Genomic DNA, 16,802 nt, shown 5'->3' with positions numbered 1-16,802 from the left:
CAACAAAAAAACAATCCCATGTCAATTATTTTTGAAACCCACAAAACAGCAGCTGCTGTAGCAACCACGATAACACTAACATCAGCACATCGCACTATAAAAAAAAATCCAAATCAAATACCACAGAAAACAGGGAGCCTAGTTGATACACCAACAATCAGTACAAGCGATGAAACATGGGCCCAGTCGTTGGCTAAACAACAGATACTAATTGTACGTGGTGAACATCAGTAACAAAATAAATACACCGATAATTCACCTTCCCATATCTTTCCCTACATACACACACAATTGAAGTTTTTTTTCACATCCCATCTGAATGGCATAAGACACTAAATGGTGAAACCGATCCAGTTTACTTGTGGTTCAATCGACGCTGCTAAAACTATGCACTCCCAGAAGGCTGTGTGGCAAGTGGGCTGTGTAAAAAAAAAAAGTTACATTTTAATGTGGGTGGACAGATATCGGATGTAGGCGTATTGCCTACGGATTTATATCATTTTACTTAATTGCATGTGTACGGCAGTACGTGTAGAAACCCTTCTGAAGAATGCAAACTGTAACGGCTACGGAATATGCTCATGAGTCACCCGAAAACTCTCCTCTCGCTTGGAGAGGAGCATCGCGTGGGCAGATGTCTTGATGAGCCTAACGGCTGTCGTCGTTCTTGGAATATTTGCTTCCCTCGATAATTCGAAGATACTTTGGCAAACTGGAGGGGAAAAATACGCAGGGGTTTCTCCTTGAGTTTATCAGGCTTGAGCTTCCTGTTTCAATGCAGTTGCACCACGTTGAGGAGTCGGGGCAAAGGATGCCATGGTGGCTAGGAGATGTTAACTTCCTCGCCTGGCATGCAAGGAGGACGTGGGTTCGATCCCGACCCTGACGCCTTCTGCTGTATATTTGGAGTTTGCATGTTCACCCCGTGGTCGCGTGGATTTTTCTTTGGGTCCTCAGGTTTTTTTCCCCTCCACGTTTTGAATCAACATCACGTGTTTAGAGTATTTGGCGGCTATACATGTCCACGTGATACGCCAGTTCGTTCAGCTATCATTTGTGATGGCCAGGTCGTTTCTGAAAAAAAGAGCTATACTGTATAGTTCAGTCGGCCGTACCTGGTAAAATAAAAATAGTAAAACAAATTATGAAATGTCTATTTTCCTAAGGAGACGGCTTGCTGTTGTCCAATTTTTTTCTCCATACATAAATGTGGAACACGTCAAGATGTGGACACTGAGTAGCAGAAGAGACACTGCTCTGCCGGCTAAAGAATGCCGTTTACATCCATGGCGCAGTGTGTGTGTAATGGGGAACGGTAGTGTCGTGGTTAGGGGCCATTCATTTATTGGTACGCAAAAATTTGTCAAAACTTGACCCCTCCCCTCCTCCCTGTACGCACCCGGACTTTATACCCCCCCCCCACCTGCCTACGTTCGCCTGACGCGCCCCCCCCCCCCCCCGATTCCTATAGAACGGCAGATATTTAATCCACATAAAACGATCAAGGATTAATACTATTAACGTGTTTAAGCATATAGATAGTCCGCATCGCCGGACTATCTAACTAATTTGAAGGCCAATGTAGACAAATTATTGTCGAGGCTTCACCCCCCCCTCCCGTTTCCTATGCGTACGTACATTGTCAGTAGACCCCCCATACACAAGCGTACGCATTTGGGTTAAACAACCTCCCCTTTCCCCTCCATGCGTACGTACTAAATGGATGACCCCTTATAGCGACCAATAACAATGGCGAATATATGAACCGATCCTGGGCATCCTCTATGTCGACTCAGCCTCAAATGAGTACCTGGAGCGGTGTTTAAACATCACTACTGCGGAGACAAAGTCAGCCGGGCGTTGTACGGGCCACCCACCCTCGAGTGTGACGTGCCTGCATTCACAGGTGCTCGCTAACAGCACTTGCACCGACAGTCTGTTGAATGGATGATCTGGATGATCTTTTGACTTTTGGAGTGGGATCTATATTTTTAGAAAATTTCACCGCAACTGCTTTGTAATGGTCGATGCAAAATCACAGTGTTTGACTTACAATCACGTCATTAAATCTTAACATGATCAAGGACTGATGCAGCCGATCATCTTTTTGGGTAGATCAAATAAGTACCACCCTGTGAGACGTCAAAGTGGTGGTCTTCCAGATTAAACTGATCTCTATCATAGGAATGTGGAATTTCCACCAGAGTTTGAGGACAATCACACAGTGGTCCATTGCATCAAAATATTAATTAATACTGGAGGAATCCGATGAGCTATAAAGTTATTTTTCACCGATGTCCGGTTGAGTGATCATAAACTGATTTCATGACTCATGACTGCTACAATTCCCTTGTGGAGCAGCTGTTCATGTGATCAGGGTTCCGTTGCAAATGGCATAACTTGTGGACAAGAGAAGTTATCTTTATATGGTAAAAATGAGGCGATCTGTAGTCTGCATTTTATTGGCGTATGTGATCGGTTCAGTATGGGATTGGTCTGATTCAAATTATCCGTGGCTGTTACTCATTGCTCCTGTAGCTCAGTGGTTAGATTACCTCATCCTAATTCATGTTGCGTCAAACTAGTGGTTCCATATAGTTGAGAGGGCACCTGCCTCTAAGATTGTGGCAGTTGACCAGCATTGCTTTGTGGCAAGCCTGACTCTGCCGATGAGACACTGCGTGTCGAGCCTGGTCCAAGGGTTGCTTGTCTTTAATCAATGCTGCTGAAATCATGTACTCCCAGGAGGCCATGTTTCAATGAGTTGTGTGAGAAGTACTTTACTTTTCTATATGTGGAGAGACGGATATGTGATGAATACTTATTGTGACTGCTAATCTGGTTTGTTATTTATATTTCCCACAATGATGCTCTAACTATTATGAGTTCCGTAGGTTTTGAGTTTTGAATGTAATTGAGGATATGTTTATGTTGTCATACAATTAAAATGTATCTGATTAAAAAAAAACACTTCTGTTCAAAAATACATTCCAATCATGCCAAGTTTTTAAGGCGTTCAATCTGAAACGTGCAGGTTCAAGGTACACAACACAAACTCAGCATGGGCGTCGTTGGGTACGAGTAGGTGAGTTGGCCTCAGAATTTAGCCTTCCTAGGTGGCAACCAATGACAGCATAGCATCTTTTTTTCTAGTTACGTAATGCTCATGAAAAATAAACGTACGTACAAATATATTCGTCTGAAACAAATATTTAGCCGAATATATTGGTCTTTTTTTATTTGTATCGGTCGGAGCAGACTGCTGAATACGTGGTAAATACATGAACTAAGCACACCAAGGGCGGCTTGTGTGTGCGCCAGCCACTTGGGCTGGACCTGAGCAACGTGCAGGGAACCGCTTTCTGCTCGTGCAAGCGGCTCATGTCACACTACACACGGGCAGGCAGAGGGGAGGGGGGGCAGAGGGAGTGGGGAAAGGGGCAATGCAAGTCAGCGGGGGAAGAGAGGAGCGACTGTGACTCACTCCTTTCGCAAGATGACTAGACAGTGTCTATTGTCGGTCTATTAGACACCTGCTAGTCTGTGTGTGAGCTGGGTGCAATTTGATGGGGAATGAATTCCCTGGCTCGTGATTTGTCTTTTTGGGTTTGTAACCTCAGGGATACACCTTCAGTTGTCATTCTGGTTGCTTGAGCCTGTGTGAGTGTATTCGTGCTCGTGGTCAGGATTGACGAGCGTTAGCTGAGCGGCGATTGCGAATCCGGGCAGTGGTGGCGATGCACGCCCGTGATCGAGCACTGGGGAGGCAGTGAGGGTTGGTGGATCACATACAGATGTCGTGTCGGTCCCTTACCATGTGCGTCGATGTGCCCATCTCCCCTGGATTGCCAGGAGAAGGCAGCAGTGCAGAGAATGTCGACTCCACACCAGTTCAGGCTCATCTTGTCTTTAACGAAATTTACACCAACGTGTGAATGTAATGGTGGAGATTAAGTGAATACAATAGATGAGAGGAAACAATATAATGGGAATATGAAGAGGGAAGAGTAACGGCGGTGGTTATGAGGGGGTTATTAAGGGGTCGTGGGGTGAGCTCTGGAACTATAAGTGAGTTTTGAGTGCGGAGCGGAAACGAGAGAGCGAAGTTGACTGCTTAATGTGGAAGGGCAGTTTGTTCCAGTGAAAGGGGGCGAGAAGAGAGAACGCGTGGATTGAGCACAAGGAGAAGGAGGAACGGAGATAGAGTGTTGCCCCCTCACACACACGGATATTCTACATGTGCTCCAGTTCCCCCCCCGCCCCCCCACAGTGTAAGCATTCATAGGCTGATAGCACCTTAATATATAGAGGACTGCAGAGCTTGGGGGACTGACCGCCTGGCTGCCTTTCCCGCTGGTCTGTGGTTCCTCATGCCTGAGTCATTCTCTGCCTTCGAGAGTAAGTTAATACTGTGCAGGGCTTTACAATTTACGTAAGCAACTGATTATTAAAAATGAGTGCCACGGTAGCGAGATGTTAACTACCTCGCCTGGTATACAGGAGGTCGTGGGTTCGATCCCGACCCTGACGCCTGTATATTTTCGGTTTGCATGTTCTCCCCGTGGTCGCGTGGAATTTTCTTCGGGTCCTACGGTTATTCCCTCCACATTCAGAAACACGCGTTTAGAGTATTTTGCTGCTATCAGTTTCCATATGATCACCCACTTCGTTGAGCTATCATTTGTGATAGCTAGGTCGCTTCTGAAAAAGAGCTATATAGTTCAGTGGGTCTTAGCTGGTTAAATAAAAATCGTTCTCAAATCGTATTCGCACGGTTGCCTACGTACGGTGCAAAATAAGTTCAACAACACATACACGTTTAAACAATATTTTATTTATTAATAATACATGTTAGTGAGTGGTGACTGACGGGTATTAGTTTTAGAGACAGCGGAGCTTATTCTTGGGCACACACAGGTGCCCCAGACACTGCGGCCCCATGAACCTAGACTCCAGAGACCGATGATTAGTCACCATTAACAGCGCGCCATTCATCACGAGCCAGCCTGGGGAACCGAGGTCGTGCGGTGGTCTCCAGCATGAGCTCGTCGCTGTCTGCAGCCGATATCAACCTGCCCGCGGACGATGAAATCATGCGGAGCAACGCGCTTCTGTCAAATCCCCCCCACCACCTACCCACACCGCAATCGCCGAGTTGTGCGTAGGCGAGCGGCCCCATATGCCCTTAAAAGGTTTCATCCCACCAAGGGGTTTGGAGGGGGGGGGGGGGTACGAGAGCGAGCAGCGGGCGGTCAACGTTAAAGCGAGTTGTGGGTGAGTGAGTCATCATTTGGTGGGTGCTGCCCTATTTGTTGCGAACGGTCATTCCACGGCTGTGCTGATAAAACACCGCTCCAGAGGGGTTTAAAAAAAAAACGTAGAACCAATGCTACTGAAATCGTGCACCGCAAAAGCGTACCACTCACTCACGTTTACCAAGCTGGTACCTTTAACTAATAGAGCCCTAACCCGTGTAAACTCTGACGAGGGGCAGAACGGGGCAAGTGAGTGGCGCGTGAGGGTTTCGCAAAGCCGAGGCGGCTCCAATTGTGGCACATTTTGACCTGGCAACGTTTGCTATCGTATTTCCAAGCGGCTGGAATTTCTTTAACGTGACTGATGTGTACGAGACGAGCAACGTTGTACCCGTGGCACGCACCACGCGAAAGGGAGTAGAGTCAAGGATATGTTGCACGGGAGAATAAAACGAGGAATGGAAAAGTTTCGAGAGAATATAAAGAACGTGAATAAGATGACAAAAAGGATAAGAACGGAATGGAAAAGGAGGAACAAAGGGGCCAGAAAAGTTGAGGGCATCAAGGCCTCGACACTGCCGCATGGAGCGGCGTCTGTTTTCTGCAGCGGGCGGGGAGAGGGGTGGGATTCAGAGTGGGAGTGGCCACTCGATTTACGGGAGGCTTGGGGTCATCTAAATAAAGCGATATCTATATTATGTATCGTAAGCTTATAACACAGTAAGAGGCTGAGGCTTCGTAGCTCGTATGCTGGTTACCGCTGGTCATTACCAAAGCACATTTGATGTATGTACGTTGAACTTTTCGCACCGTACATAGCCAACCGTGCTAATCGGAGGTGTGATGTAATGAGATGAACTAGACAGCGTGACATTTTTAATAGGCAAGACTGTGTGCAGATGGAGTGGAATTTAAAAACCTCCCGAGTGATCTCAGCTGAGTCCATGCGGAATTTCTGCAACTGGCTTAGAGGCACCGAATATGCTAAGAACAAAACGAACTATTCCACAGGCATTTGTGCAGGGGAGCCACTGAACTATACCCAAAACCCTGTGTCCAGAGACAAGACCTATTCTTTTCAACGCATGTGGTCTTTAATTTTGGAGGTATGCCATTTCCGTAAATAAGTGATATTGCCTTTTAAGGCAGTCATTTAGGCTTCACTGTTAATACGCTGCAGATGGTTTCAGCTACTCTTACAGGCCCCACCACAGAAAGTCACGGATGTTAATGGATGTGATTTGCTGGAGGTCACGGTGGATGCCATAAATAAGGCAAATGGAATTGTTGGAGCAATGGGAGCACTCTCAATTTTAAAGACCCAGTACGCGAGTACCTTAGCTCCGAATAAGGCCATTGTCACCGTAGCTTCGTATAAGGCCATTGTCACCGTGTATTATTTCACGTGTGTAAAGTGCGGCCCTTTTTGTCAACCCACTGCTATATGAGGGCCTCTGCACACACTACGGATCGTGGGATTATTTTGAGCATCCTTCCCTTTGCTGGGTATTTCAATGAGCAGACCTCCGCTTAGGTGTTACAATATTAACATGTTCATCTATCCGTATATGTGTGACACGGCCTATGAGCCAAATTTCCAGTAGTGTGCAAATCCTGCAAAGGTCGTGGAAGCTTTGTAGGGTTGATCCTGGACAGTTCTCGAATTGGTGAGCATACCATGTACGCAGTGCCGGATTATCCCCGGAGCAAAAGTAGCTACATATGTAGCTACGGGCTCCGCGCTAAATGATTTCAAGCCATCAATTCCGGTTCAGTGATTCTGCACTTGCTCTATTACTATAGTACTATACTGCCTTCAACGTTTATGAACGACTGGGTGTTTAAGGTTAGCGAATTGTCGTTATTATCTGGCTGTATAGCAAATGAAAAAATACAATTACTTTACTGTGCAAGTAAAAAATTCTTGTTTTAATTTTTTTTTATTTAGGGCCCCTTAATAACTTATACTACAGGCCCCGCACTAGCTTAATCCGGCACAGCATGCACGACAGGCTGTGTTATACGCGGCTACGGGGTGGGCAGCAAGTGGCAGTGTAGAAAACACCCATTGTTGTACTGTAAACCTATGCTCTTTGCCTTCACCAACCAGCACTGACCAACGTGGTGAAGTTATGATCAGATAGCTCCCACGAGCCACATGACGTGGGGTGGCCCTCGTTCGGCAGTGGATTGACCAAGGGGTGGTACTTGTACATTTAAGGTTACTTTGATTAATATGGAAAGAATATCTAAATTCTCTCCATTTTAATCATTGAAGCAGTGTGCCCAAGTGGATAAGCTGATCACAATGAGTCAGCGTGTATTCTGGTTAACGTAAGCATTTGTTGTGTTACAATTGTACGGAGGAAAAAAAACTCATGGACATGAATAAAATATGATTGTGACATAGCAGTAGTAGATTCTCAGGTCTCCACAGTCAATAATTAGCCGAACGAATGAACACATTGTGAGGTTGCACTCCTTACACACAAAGTGCTTGCCACAAATGAGCCACAATACCTTGATGATCTCGTCAAGGAGCATACACCATCACGCGAACTCTCACGGTCATCATAGCAGCAGCGGCTTCTGGCTGGCCAATGAACAAAGACGGTCACTGCATCGCGCGCTTTCAGATGCCCTTCTGCGGCCGTCTGGAACGCTCTTCTTTACCATATTAGGAATTCACTGGAGCTACGCACTTTCAAATCTAAATTGAAACTCATTTCTTTAGAATAGCATTGTGTGTTTGGTTTTTTTCTCCTTCCCCCGTCACCTCCGATCAGCACGGTTGGCTACATACGGTGCGAAATAAGTTCAACATACGTACATGTTGTCATGCACAATGTTGGTGAATGCGTCCGTGACTCGTGCACACGCGGCAAAATTCACGCAGTTTTTCAGTTATTTTTAGTTTAATTTATTTGGTATAGCCCTGTGGGCCATTCGGCTCTTGAATCGGGTGCAACCGCAACAAACAAAAAACATGAACAAGAAAACATCTTAAAGTGACTATGCGCAAACAGAAAAATCCAGGAAAAAACAGCAAAATCTTCCAGAAAAAGCACCATACACCAACGCTGTCTGCAAAAATCCCAGTGGGATGCAAGTCAAACAACAACAACAACCACAAGACAACTTAGATTAAAGCCATCAGTTTAACTCCGTACTACAACAAACATGACCAAACCAAAAAACGTTTCTAAATCACCAAAATAAAGCCATAAAAACAATGTAACAGTGATCATAGGAACTGTGACCGAAATTTCACAATAAACGACATAAACAACATGTACCACCAAACCCTGTAGCCATAGCTGGCTGCATGAGTCACTCCACAACAGCAGGAGCATCAGTCGGAGACATCGAAAAGCAGGCACACGCAAGGTGTCAACAACAAATGTCAGCCTTCGCAGAGCACTTTATATTCCTAATGGCTGGTACAAAGGCACCGTATTAATGTACTGTAAATTATTGTTACGGTGTGAACAATAGCTGAGACCTCACAATCTGCGTAAACGTTTACCCACTTAGCAGACTTCAACACCACCCGGGTATCACCACGTCTGTGCCGCTTTTTTGCCGAAGGCATTAAACCAGGCTGGGGACAACGTGAGCCGGCTACACAACAACCGCCATTCGCCACTAAGTGTCGGTGACGTCCCACGACGCTTGTGCCAGGCTATGTACACCTTGAGGCCACGTGAAGTGTCGAACGCCCGCTGGAAGGTCACGGGGCAGACCCAGGTGCCACGGGTCGGCTGACTGAGATGACTGGCTGATGCACCACCTGTGCCCCCTACTGTGCCAACTTGCTGTGCTTTAGCCACCCGGCGCTCCGCTAGTTGTTGTGAGCGTCGCTCCTCCGCCCTCCGTTGTTTTTGGAGGGCGACTGCCTCCAACGTCCTTCACGAGCCTCCTCCACTGAGGCCGATCTTGACACCGCTGGTACCAGTCATCGGCAAGTCCACTCAGCTCCACGTCTTCCTGTACCACATAACTCCATCTCTTCTCTAGCCCGTGCCGCGCCCGTTTAGCCCCCTCTATCCGGCTGAACAAAAGCTGTTTAGGCATGCAGTGGCTGGGCATGCAGGTTATATGACCCAGCCAACGCAGCCATGCCTGCCGGAGGAGCTCACCGATGGGACTTTGCCCAGATCTTTCAAGGATTTGTGAGCTCACACAATCCAGGATGGATCGTAGGCAGGCCAGCCTAAATGTTTCTAACCGGCGAAGATGTTCCATTAGGGGGGGTCCACGTTTCGCAAGCGTAGAGAAGGGAAGGAATGACCGTGGCCGAGAAGACCTGAAGCTTCGTGTGGAGTGACAGACCAGGTAGCTTCCACCCGGCTACACCCACACTGTGACAGGCTACACCCACACTGTGACACAGGGGAGGCTCAGAACAGGTTCAGACAATCGTCACTGATGTTGGCCGTGAGCGAGAATCTAACTCGGGTGGCCAGGTTCGTAGTGCAGCGTAGCGCTGACCGAGTCTGGCTCTACCCAGACTCGGCGTTGGGGTCTAGGGCCCTACCTCCAACTTTACTGCTGATGATGAAGCAGCAGCAGCAGCAGCTGTCACGTGTACAAATATGTATATAAAGCGTGGAAATCCAACTGTTCTTTCTTTCTACCAGACCTAACAAGAGGTTCACAATAGCTTATATATATATTACCTATCATTATTTTCACTGTGAAATGTTATACAACACGCAAAGTGCCAATGGGGGTTTCCCCTCCCACAGTCAAAGTTAATTCGGAGTCTCGCGTGGCTCTTCCGTGAAGAAATCTCCCTCGGGAAGATCACGCCATTTCCAGTGAAACAACGCAAGGGCCCCGAGCTTCCAGACTTAATGCGAGGGGCCATCCATTGAGTCGGCAACACAAAAATCTGTCAAAACTTAACCCCCCCCCCCCACCTGCGTACGTACAGCCTGACGCACCCCCCCCCCCCACCCCGAATCCTATAGAACGGCCGATATTTAATCCACGCAGAAAAGATCAAGGATTAATAATATTAACGTGTTTAAGCAAACAGTCCACCGCCGGACTATCTCACTCATTTGAAGGCCAATGTAGACAAATTATTATCGAGGCTTCCCCCCCCGTTTCCTAGGCGTACATTGTCAGTATACCCCCCCATACACAAGCTACGCATTTGGATTAACCCCCCCCCTACCTCCTCCATGCGCACGTGTAATGTAGCTCTCTCAGAGACACCGCCTTGTCTTCTGCATATTTATTATGAATAACTAGTAACCACGAGCTAGTGAGACGACTCTACTCAGAGACAACGTAGCTTCTGGTCTCCAAGACAACTCGCAGACGATGGAGACGACCCCGTTCCAAGGCGACTTCGGTGATTCCCCCCCACACACCAAGAGCCACCGGCTCGCGACGGCTCTTAAGCCTCGCCCGGTCCGGCCACGTCCCCCATTCTGGAATCCTCTTCGCCGCACTTGCCTCCTGTCAATCACCGCCCTGATTACACTTCCCGTGCTTCCCTTCACGTGACCCTGTCGACGCTCGTCCCATCAATCATCATGAGCACGTCCATTCGTAATAATGGTCCCGGGGAACCATACTGGCCCACTATCGCTCCGTAATGTCTTTACATACGTGCTCAATGGACGGCGCCTGACTGGTTCCCTCCCCGCCCTCCATCCTTGTTTTGTTTCATGCATGGCAGAGCCGAGAGAGGATGTAATCTGCTTCGATTTAAAGCTTTCGTGACTGCAAGGATTCATCTTCTTTGGTTCTTTCGGTAAAGTCACGTAGAATGAGAATAAAATAATAAATTGATAAAATAAAATAACACAATAATATTCTCACGACGTTTCGGCCACAACACAAGCGGCCTTCATCAGGTGAAGGGGACGAGTGTCTGGACGACAGCGCTGGAGTGAGAATATTATTGTGTTATTTTATTTTATCAATTTATTATTTCATTCTCATTCTACGTGACTTTACCGAAAGAACCAAAGAAGATGTAATCTGCTGTTCACTCACTCCCTTCGTGCGCCGTCCCGGCCTTCACAGATGCCACTCGCAAACGGCACTTGCCCCGAAAGTCTGTTAAAGGATATAGGGGGAATATTTGTCTTTGAAAGTGCCTGAACTTGACTACATAACGAGACAATATGCATTCGGCACCCTCTCCACAAGATAATCAGAATACTATTCCATTGTTATCCTTCTTCATGTGTTGGTGACGACGCTTCTGCTCCTTCGTGTGATCACCCTGCAATGATGTCCCGAAGATTCAATAGACAGCGCTTCGTGAACTTCCATGTTCCATGTTGGTTTTCAGTTCCCGCACCGAACCGCAGTGTGAGATCGAGGCGTGGAGGTGCGGCCACCGCCTCCTCCTCCTCCTCCACGCCCGGGAATTCAGGGAATGCAAATCTGAATTGTGACTGTCGTGAAGTGCAGTCCATCACTCACACACCGCGCTGTGCTGTACAGTGTGTGCCTCTTTGTGAGACTGTACTTGAGAGCCTGTGGGTCTCTCTGCGAATATCTATCATCAGTGTACTTACTTGATAGATATTCACCAGTCACAATTAAAAGAAGTATCATTGTGATTGGTGAAGAGAAATCCAGCACAGCACATTGTGTTGTACGGTATGGGTCTCTTTGTGAGACTTTATGTGAGTCTGTGGGTACCCTATGTGAGTATCTATCATACGTCGAATTGTGACTAGTGAATATCAATCCATCACTCACAGCACATTGACTTTTTGTATAGTATATGTCTGTGTGAATCTGTGGGTCTCTTTGTGAAGTCTGTGGGTTTCTCTGTCTCTGTAATGTGTATTCGTGACTGCAGTACAATCCATCACACCACTGATCATTGCCCAATCCATGTTATTGCAGGAAGTCCAAATGTTATCTATCTGGTGACCCCAGACACCACCAAATGGCGTTTCCAAACTCAAAAACAAACAACATCCGCATAGCCTTAACAGATTTGAGGCAAGTGCTTGTTAGTGAGCACCACCTATGAAGGCCGGCACGGCACACGAGGGGGCAGGTGGCCAGCACCACGCCCGAGCGCCTTTGTCTCACCAGTGGTTTACACACTGCACTAAGTACTAATTTGAGGCTGAGTCTACCTAGGGGAGGCCCATGACCGCTTCAAATATTCGCACTATTCCTGGTCGTGAGCGGGAATGGAGTTTGTAGCGCAGCACGCCAACCACTGCGCCACCAAACTCAACGCACCGGTACAAACACAATTTATTGATCAAGCGCCTTACAAAAGAAAGACTGCATGATTTCATTTCTTAAATTGCTCTCATTCACACTGTACAATACTTTATACAATGCAATACAGTAAATGGTACTGTAGTGCATTGCGAAAACACATTTCCTAATGTGTAAGGGGTTTACGTTCAGCATGACTACAGTACTTCTGTGCCAGGAACAGCAAACGTCGATCCAGAGCGGTTGAGCCTGGGGGAATTAAATTCCATATGTGTCTTCTTTTTGGAATTTGGCTGCAGTCTGGCTGGCTCACGTTCAGCTGGAATATTGAGAAGCGAGTAACAAGACAGCCCCCTCCTCCCCCCTTCCAAATGCACCACTCCAACTATCCACCGTTTTAATCTTCCCAGATCGCAGCGTAGCATCAATTTGTTTAGCTCAACACGCCGGTTGTTCTTACATTATACACGATGCAGTGCCAGGTACCGACAATCACGTGCTGGACTTTCAAATGCCCTTGCCACCCTTTTCTCACGTGAACATCGGTCACCTCATTGTTGCAATGCCACATGTCGCCAGTTTTGGCTGTCCAGTTTTTACCAGTTTATGCCAGTCCAGTTCATACCAGCTTATGCCAGTCCAGTTCATACGAGTTCATGCGAGTCCGGTTTATATCAGTTTTTGCCAGTCCAGGTTATACCAGTTTATACCAGGTTATGCCAGTCCAGTTCATTTATGCCAGTCCAGTTCATACCAGTTTATATCAGTTTTTGCCAGTCCAGGTTATACCAATTTCTGCCAGTCCTGTCATAGCTGTGTTTGCCAGTCCAGTTGATTAACACTAGCTGCCCCGCCCATCTCTAAACCTGTATAAACAGTTTGCCCTCAGATGCTAACCTCCCTGTTCCTGATGACGACCGCTTGTGTTGCGATCGAAACGTCATGACATTTTATTATTTTTGATTCACTTTATTTTTTTTCTATCTACGTGACTTTACGGAAAGAACCATAGAATATGCCAGTCAAGTTTATACCAGTTCACGTTTTGGGCAATGGCCCTTCTTCGTGTCCCATGAAGAAGGGCCGTCGCCCTAAACGTCGGCTGCTATATATTTGTTCGTCGAAGTCAGTTGTCATCGACGAACGCGTTGCGGGTTTTTTGTGTGAATAGCGGAGAGCAGAGTGCATTGTTCCACTGGACGGTACCGCATGGTGGCGCTCACCACCACTCCTGTCTGCAACTCTCGATGATGGAAAAGTAGGCATGTCAATGCATACCTGTCAGTCCCTTATCAGCGCCTACCTTATTACAGACCAATTCAGACCGTATTGGTCGCCCCGTGCCCTCATGCATCTCAACATTCATCCTACGAAGTTCCATCACAAGGGATAAATTCAAACATATAGACCTTTTTTTGCCCGTATTGAAACAGGTTTACGCCGTATGGACCTGAAAACTCAATTTCCCTGTCTAAGAATACGGGTAAACCATATGGGTTGACATCAGGGACGTGCGGTCAGGGGAGCCAGGGGAGGCAGAGCCTCACCTGTCATACTCCAATGAAAATAGCTGTTACGAAAAGTAAAAAAAAAGAATTATCAAATACAATAAATATTAAGATTTTTCCACTGATGTGTTATAAATGTCATTTTTGTACGATTCCAATCATTTTTATAGTCAAAAACGCCAAATTTGCGGAGCTCCGCTGCAAATACAGGAAGAGACGAGGGGTGAGGCAGCGACGAACTCAGCCTCCCCTCTGATTGCGCAACCCCTCAGTAACTGGATGGAGCGCAGGCAATAATCGCGTGCCTGTTACTATCTGAGTATGTCACCTTAATTTCATGTCCTCGCCTTCCATACTCCAGGTAACTTATTTCACGTATGTGTATAAATATATTTAGGTTCGCTGGTCACGTCGTGAAACTGCAATGAAAAAGCACCAGGGGAGGCAGTTATCACATCTGCCTCACTGAGGGGGGACGTGTCTAACACGCCCCCCTCAGTGAGGACACGCCCCCTCAGTGAGGCCACGCCCCCCCTCAGTGTGTGAATCTGGCTCTGACACTAGCCAGTGCCTCCCAGCCACTGACCTCACCGCACGTCACTGGTTGACACGGTATGTCAATGACTATTGCAGCTTTGCCTACCTGCACGGTCCGATTCTACAACCGTGCGTGACGTGCCATCTGCGATGCAACGCACGGTGGGTCATGTGGAATTGTAAGACTTCAAAACCACGTGGTTTCAAGAGAGGGCAGTACAACAAATGGCTGTGTCCAGCCACCTGTGGTGGACTTTCAGTGCTCCGGTTTCCCCCCCACACAAAAACAAGTTTCTATAGGAACGAATTCTGTCTAATATACCGACGCATGGCCCTCCTTCGTGTGTCTTGAGACTCGAGATAATAATAATGACATTTAGAACGCGCCAGATTTTGCAGACGAGTCAACAACTCAGAGGCGTGGAGTCAAGCTCAGGGCTGCTCAAAAGCCCTGACCCAAATCAGATAGAGGCCTTTAGATGTTCATGCTGCGGATGTGCAAAAAGATTCGAGAGTTCCACCCTGAGGGGGGGGGGGGGGGGTGGCAGCGCAGAGAACCAATGTGAGACTGTAACAGTTTGAGACCATTTATCCAGATACCTTTCTGATACCAGATACCTTTCTGGATAAATGCTGTAATGAAAATAATAATTGTTTATTATGATAATGCGATTTAAGTTTGCACCAGTGAGTAACGATGTAATACGCTGCATGCTTCACGATGCACAGCTGAACATGCGCGCACCGACTGCCTTGCAATCTACAGCAGCGTTCCTCATTAGCAAGGCCCGCGATGCCACTGGCGTCCCCCTGGTGGCCTTTAGTGCGGCCCCTGACATGCGGGCCCCCTACAATACACACAACACGTGACAACACCTCCCATCATCATCATCATCAACCCCCCAATGGGTTTCAAATGTGTGGCGGCCCTCCCACTAGTGATGTATTATCGGAAAAAGTGCCACCCACCCCCCCTAAAAATTAGTGAAGAACATTGGTCGACAGGGTTGTCCAGATGTCTTGTGACCCCCCCCCCCCCCCTTAATTAATTGACCCCTAACATTTTTTCAACCTTTGCATATTAATTTCTGTTTTGAATAAACCTTCCTTACAAAAAAATTCAGCTTCGGAGAATTAAATGGGGGGTCACAATACATCGGGACCACCTTTTTACGTACAGAGTACATAACTCGTGGAGCATGCAGGGACAGCGGATTGTCGATTTGCGCATCCTACACGGAACGCGATGCACGCGTTCAGATCGGGATGAACTCGGCCCTTTGTTGACATCGTAATGCACGTATGTTGAACTTCTTTCTCACCGTATCCAACCGTGCTAATTCATTTGTGGGCAATGCTAATCGTGACCGACAAATCGGTAATGTCTGGCAACTTGGAAGCGCACGTGGTGACATTTTATCTGTGTACAAAAACAGCAATGGAAAAGCTGCAAGACGCAACACTGGAGCCCGTGTATTTAGGCTGTGATGAATAAACACATCTCTTCTTATCTGCTCCTTGTCAATCCACTGTCTGGATAAAGCCACCGCCCCCCCCCCCCCCCTCGTCGCCCCCCAAACGACCTTTCAGTGATTGGCGGTTGGTTGACCATACTTCACTACGCCGGTCAGTGCGGGAGCATGGGGCACCCAGGACCGGTTCGAATATAACTCGCCGCTGATGTTGGCCGTGGCCTGGAATCATACTCGGGTCAATGGATTTCAACGTCAATGCAGCACTCACCAGGACCTCCACTAGAGGAAGCTGTCTCGAGATTGCCCTAGATCAGTGGTATTCTTAACCTGGGGTGCACGCACTCCACTGTCGAGATTTCGAGATGCCCTTTCAGAGGGTGCGAGACGTGGCCACAGTGTAAACAATCGAAAACACAAATTAAGCACGTGCACGTAAGTACAGCTTAAGTTGTTTCATGAAAAACGATGTATCTGTTAACATTATACGTTTTTAATTTTGACTTAAAACTTTCGTGATTGCAGGAATTCGTATTCTTTGGTTCTTTCGGTAAAGTCACGTAGATCTCCGTGACTTTACCGAAAGCACCAAAGAATATAACATTATAAATTATAGATTGTTTAACAATTGGGACCCATGGGGGTGCAAGGCTGCAGCAAACGTTAAGAAGCAATGATCCAGAGCAGGGGTCGGCAGACTACGACTCCCTCGCCAGAACGAGGCTCTTTGGCTGCCCCCTTGCGGCTCTTTGGCTGCCCCTTTGCGGGCAGCACGTTTTAAAGAACATTTTAAATTTAAATCTTAAACATAATTGAACGTT

Source organism: Petromyzon marinus, chromosome 19 (genome assembly GCF_048934315.1).
Source record: "Petromyzon marinus isolate PM22_M1 ecotype Great Lakes invasive population chromosome 19, UKy_Petmar_22M1.pri1.0, whole genome shotgun sequence".
Lineage (NCBI taxonomy): Eukaryota > Metazoa > Chordata > Hyperoartia > Petromyzontiformes > Petromyzontidae > Petromyzon > Petromyzon marinus.
Note: the sequence above shows the minus strand (reverse complement) of the source record.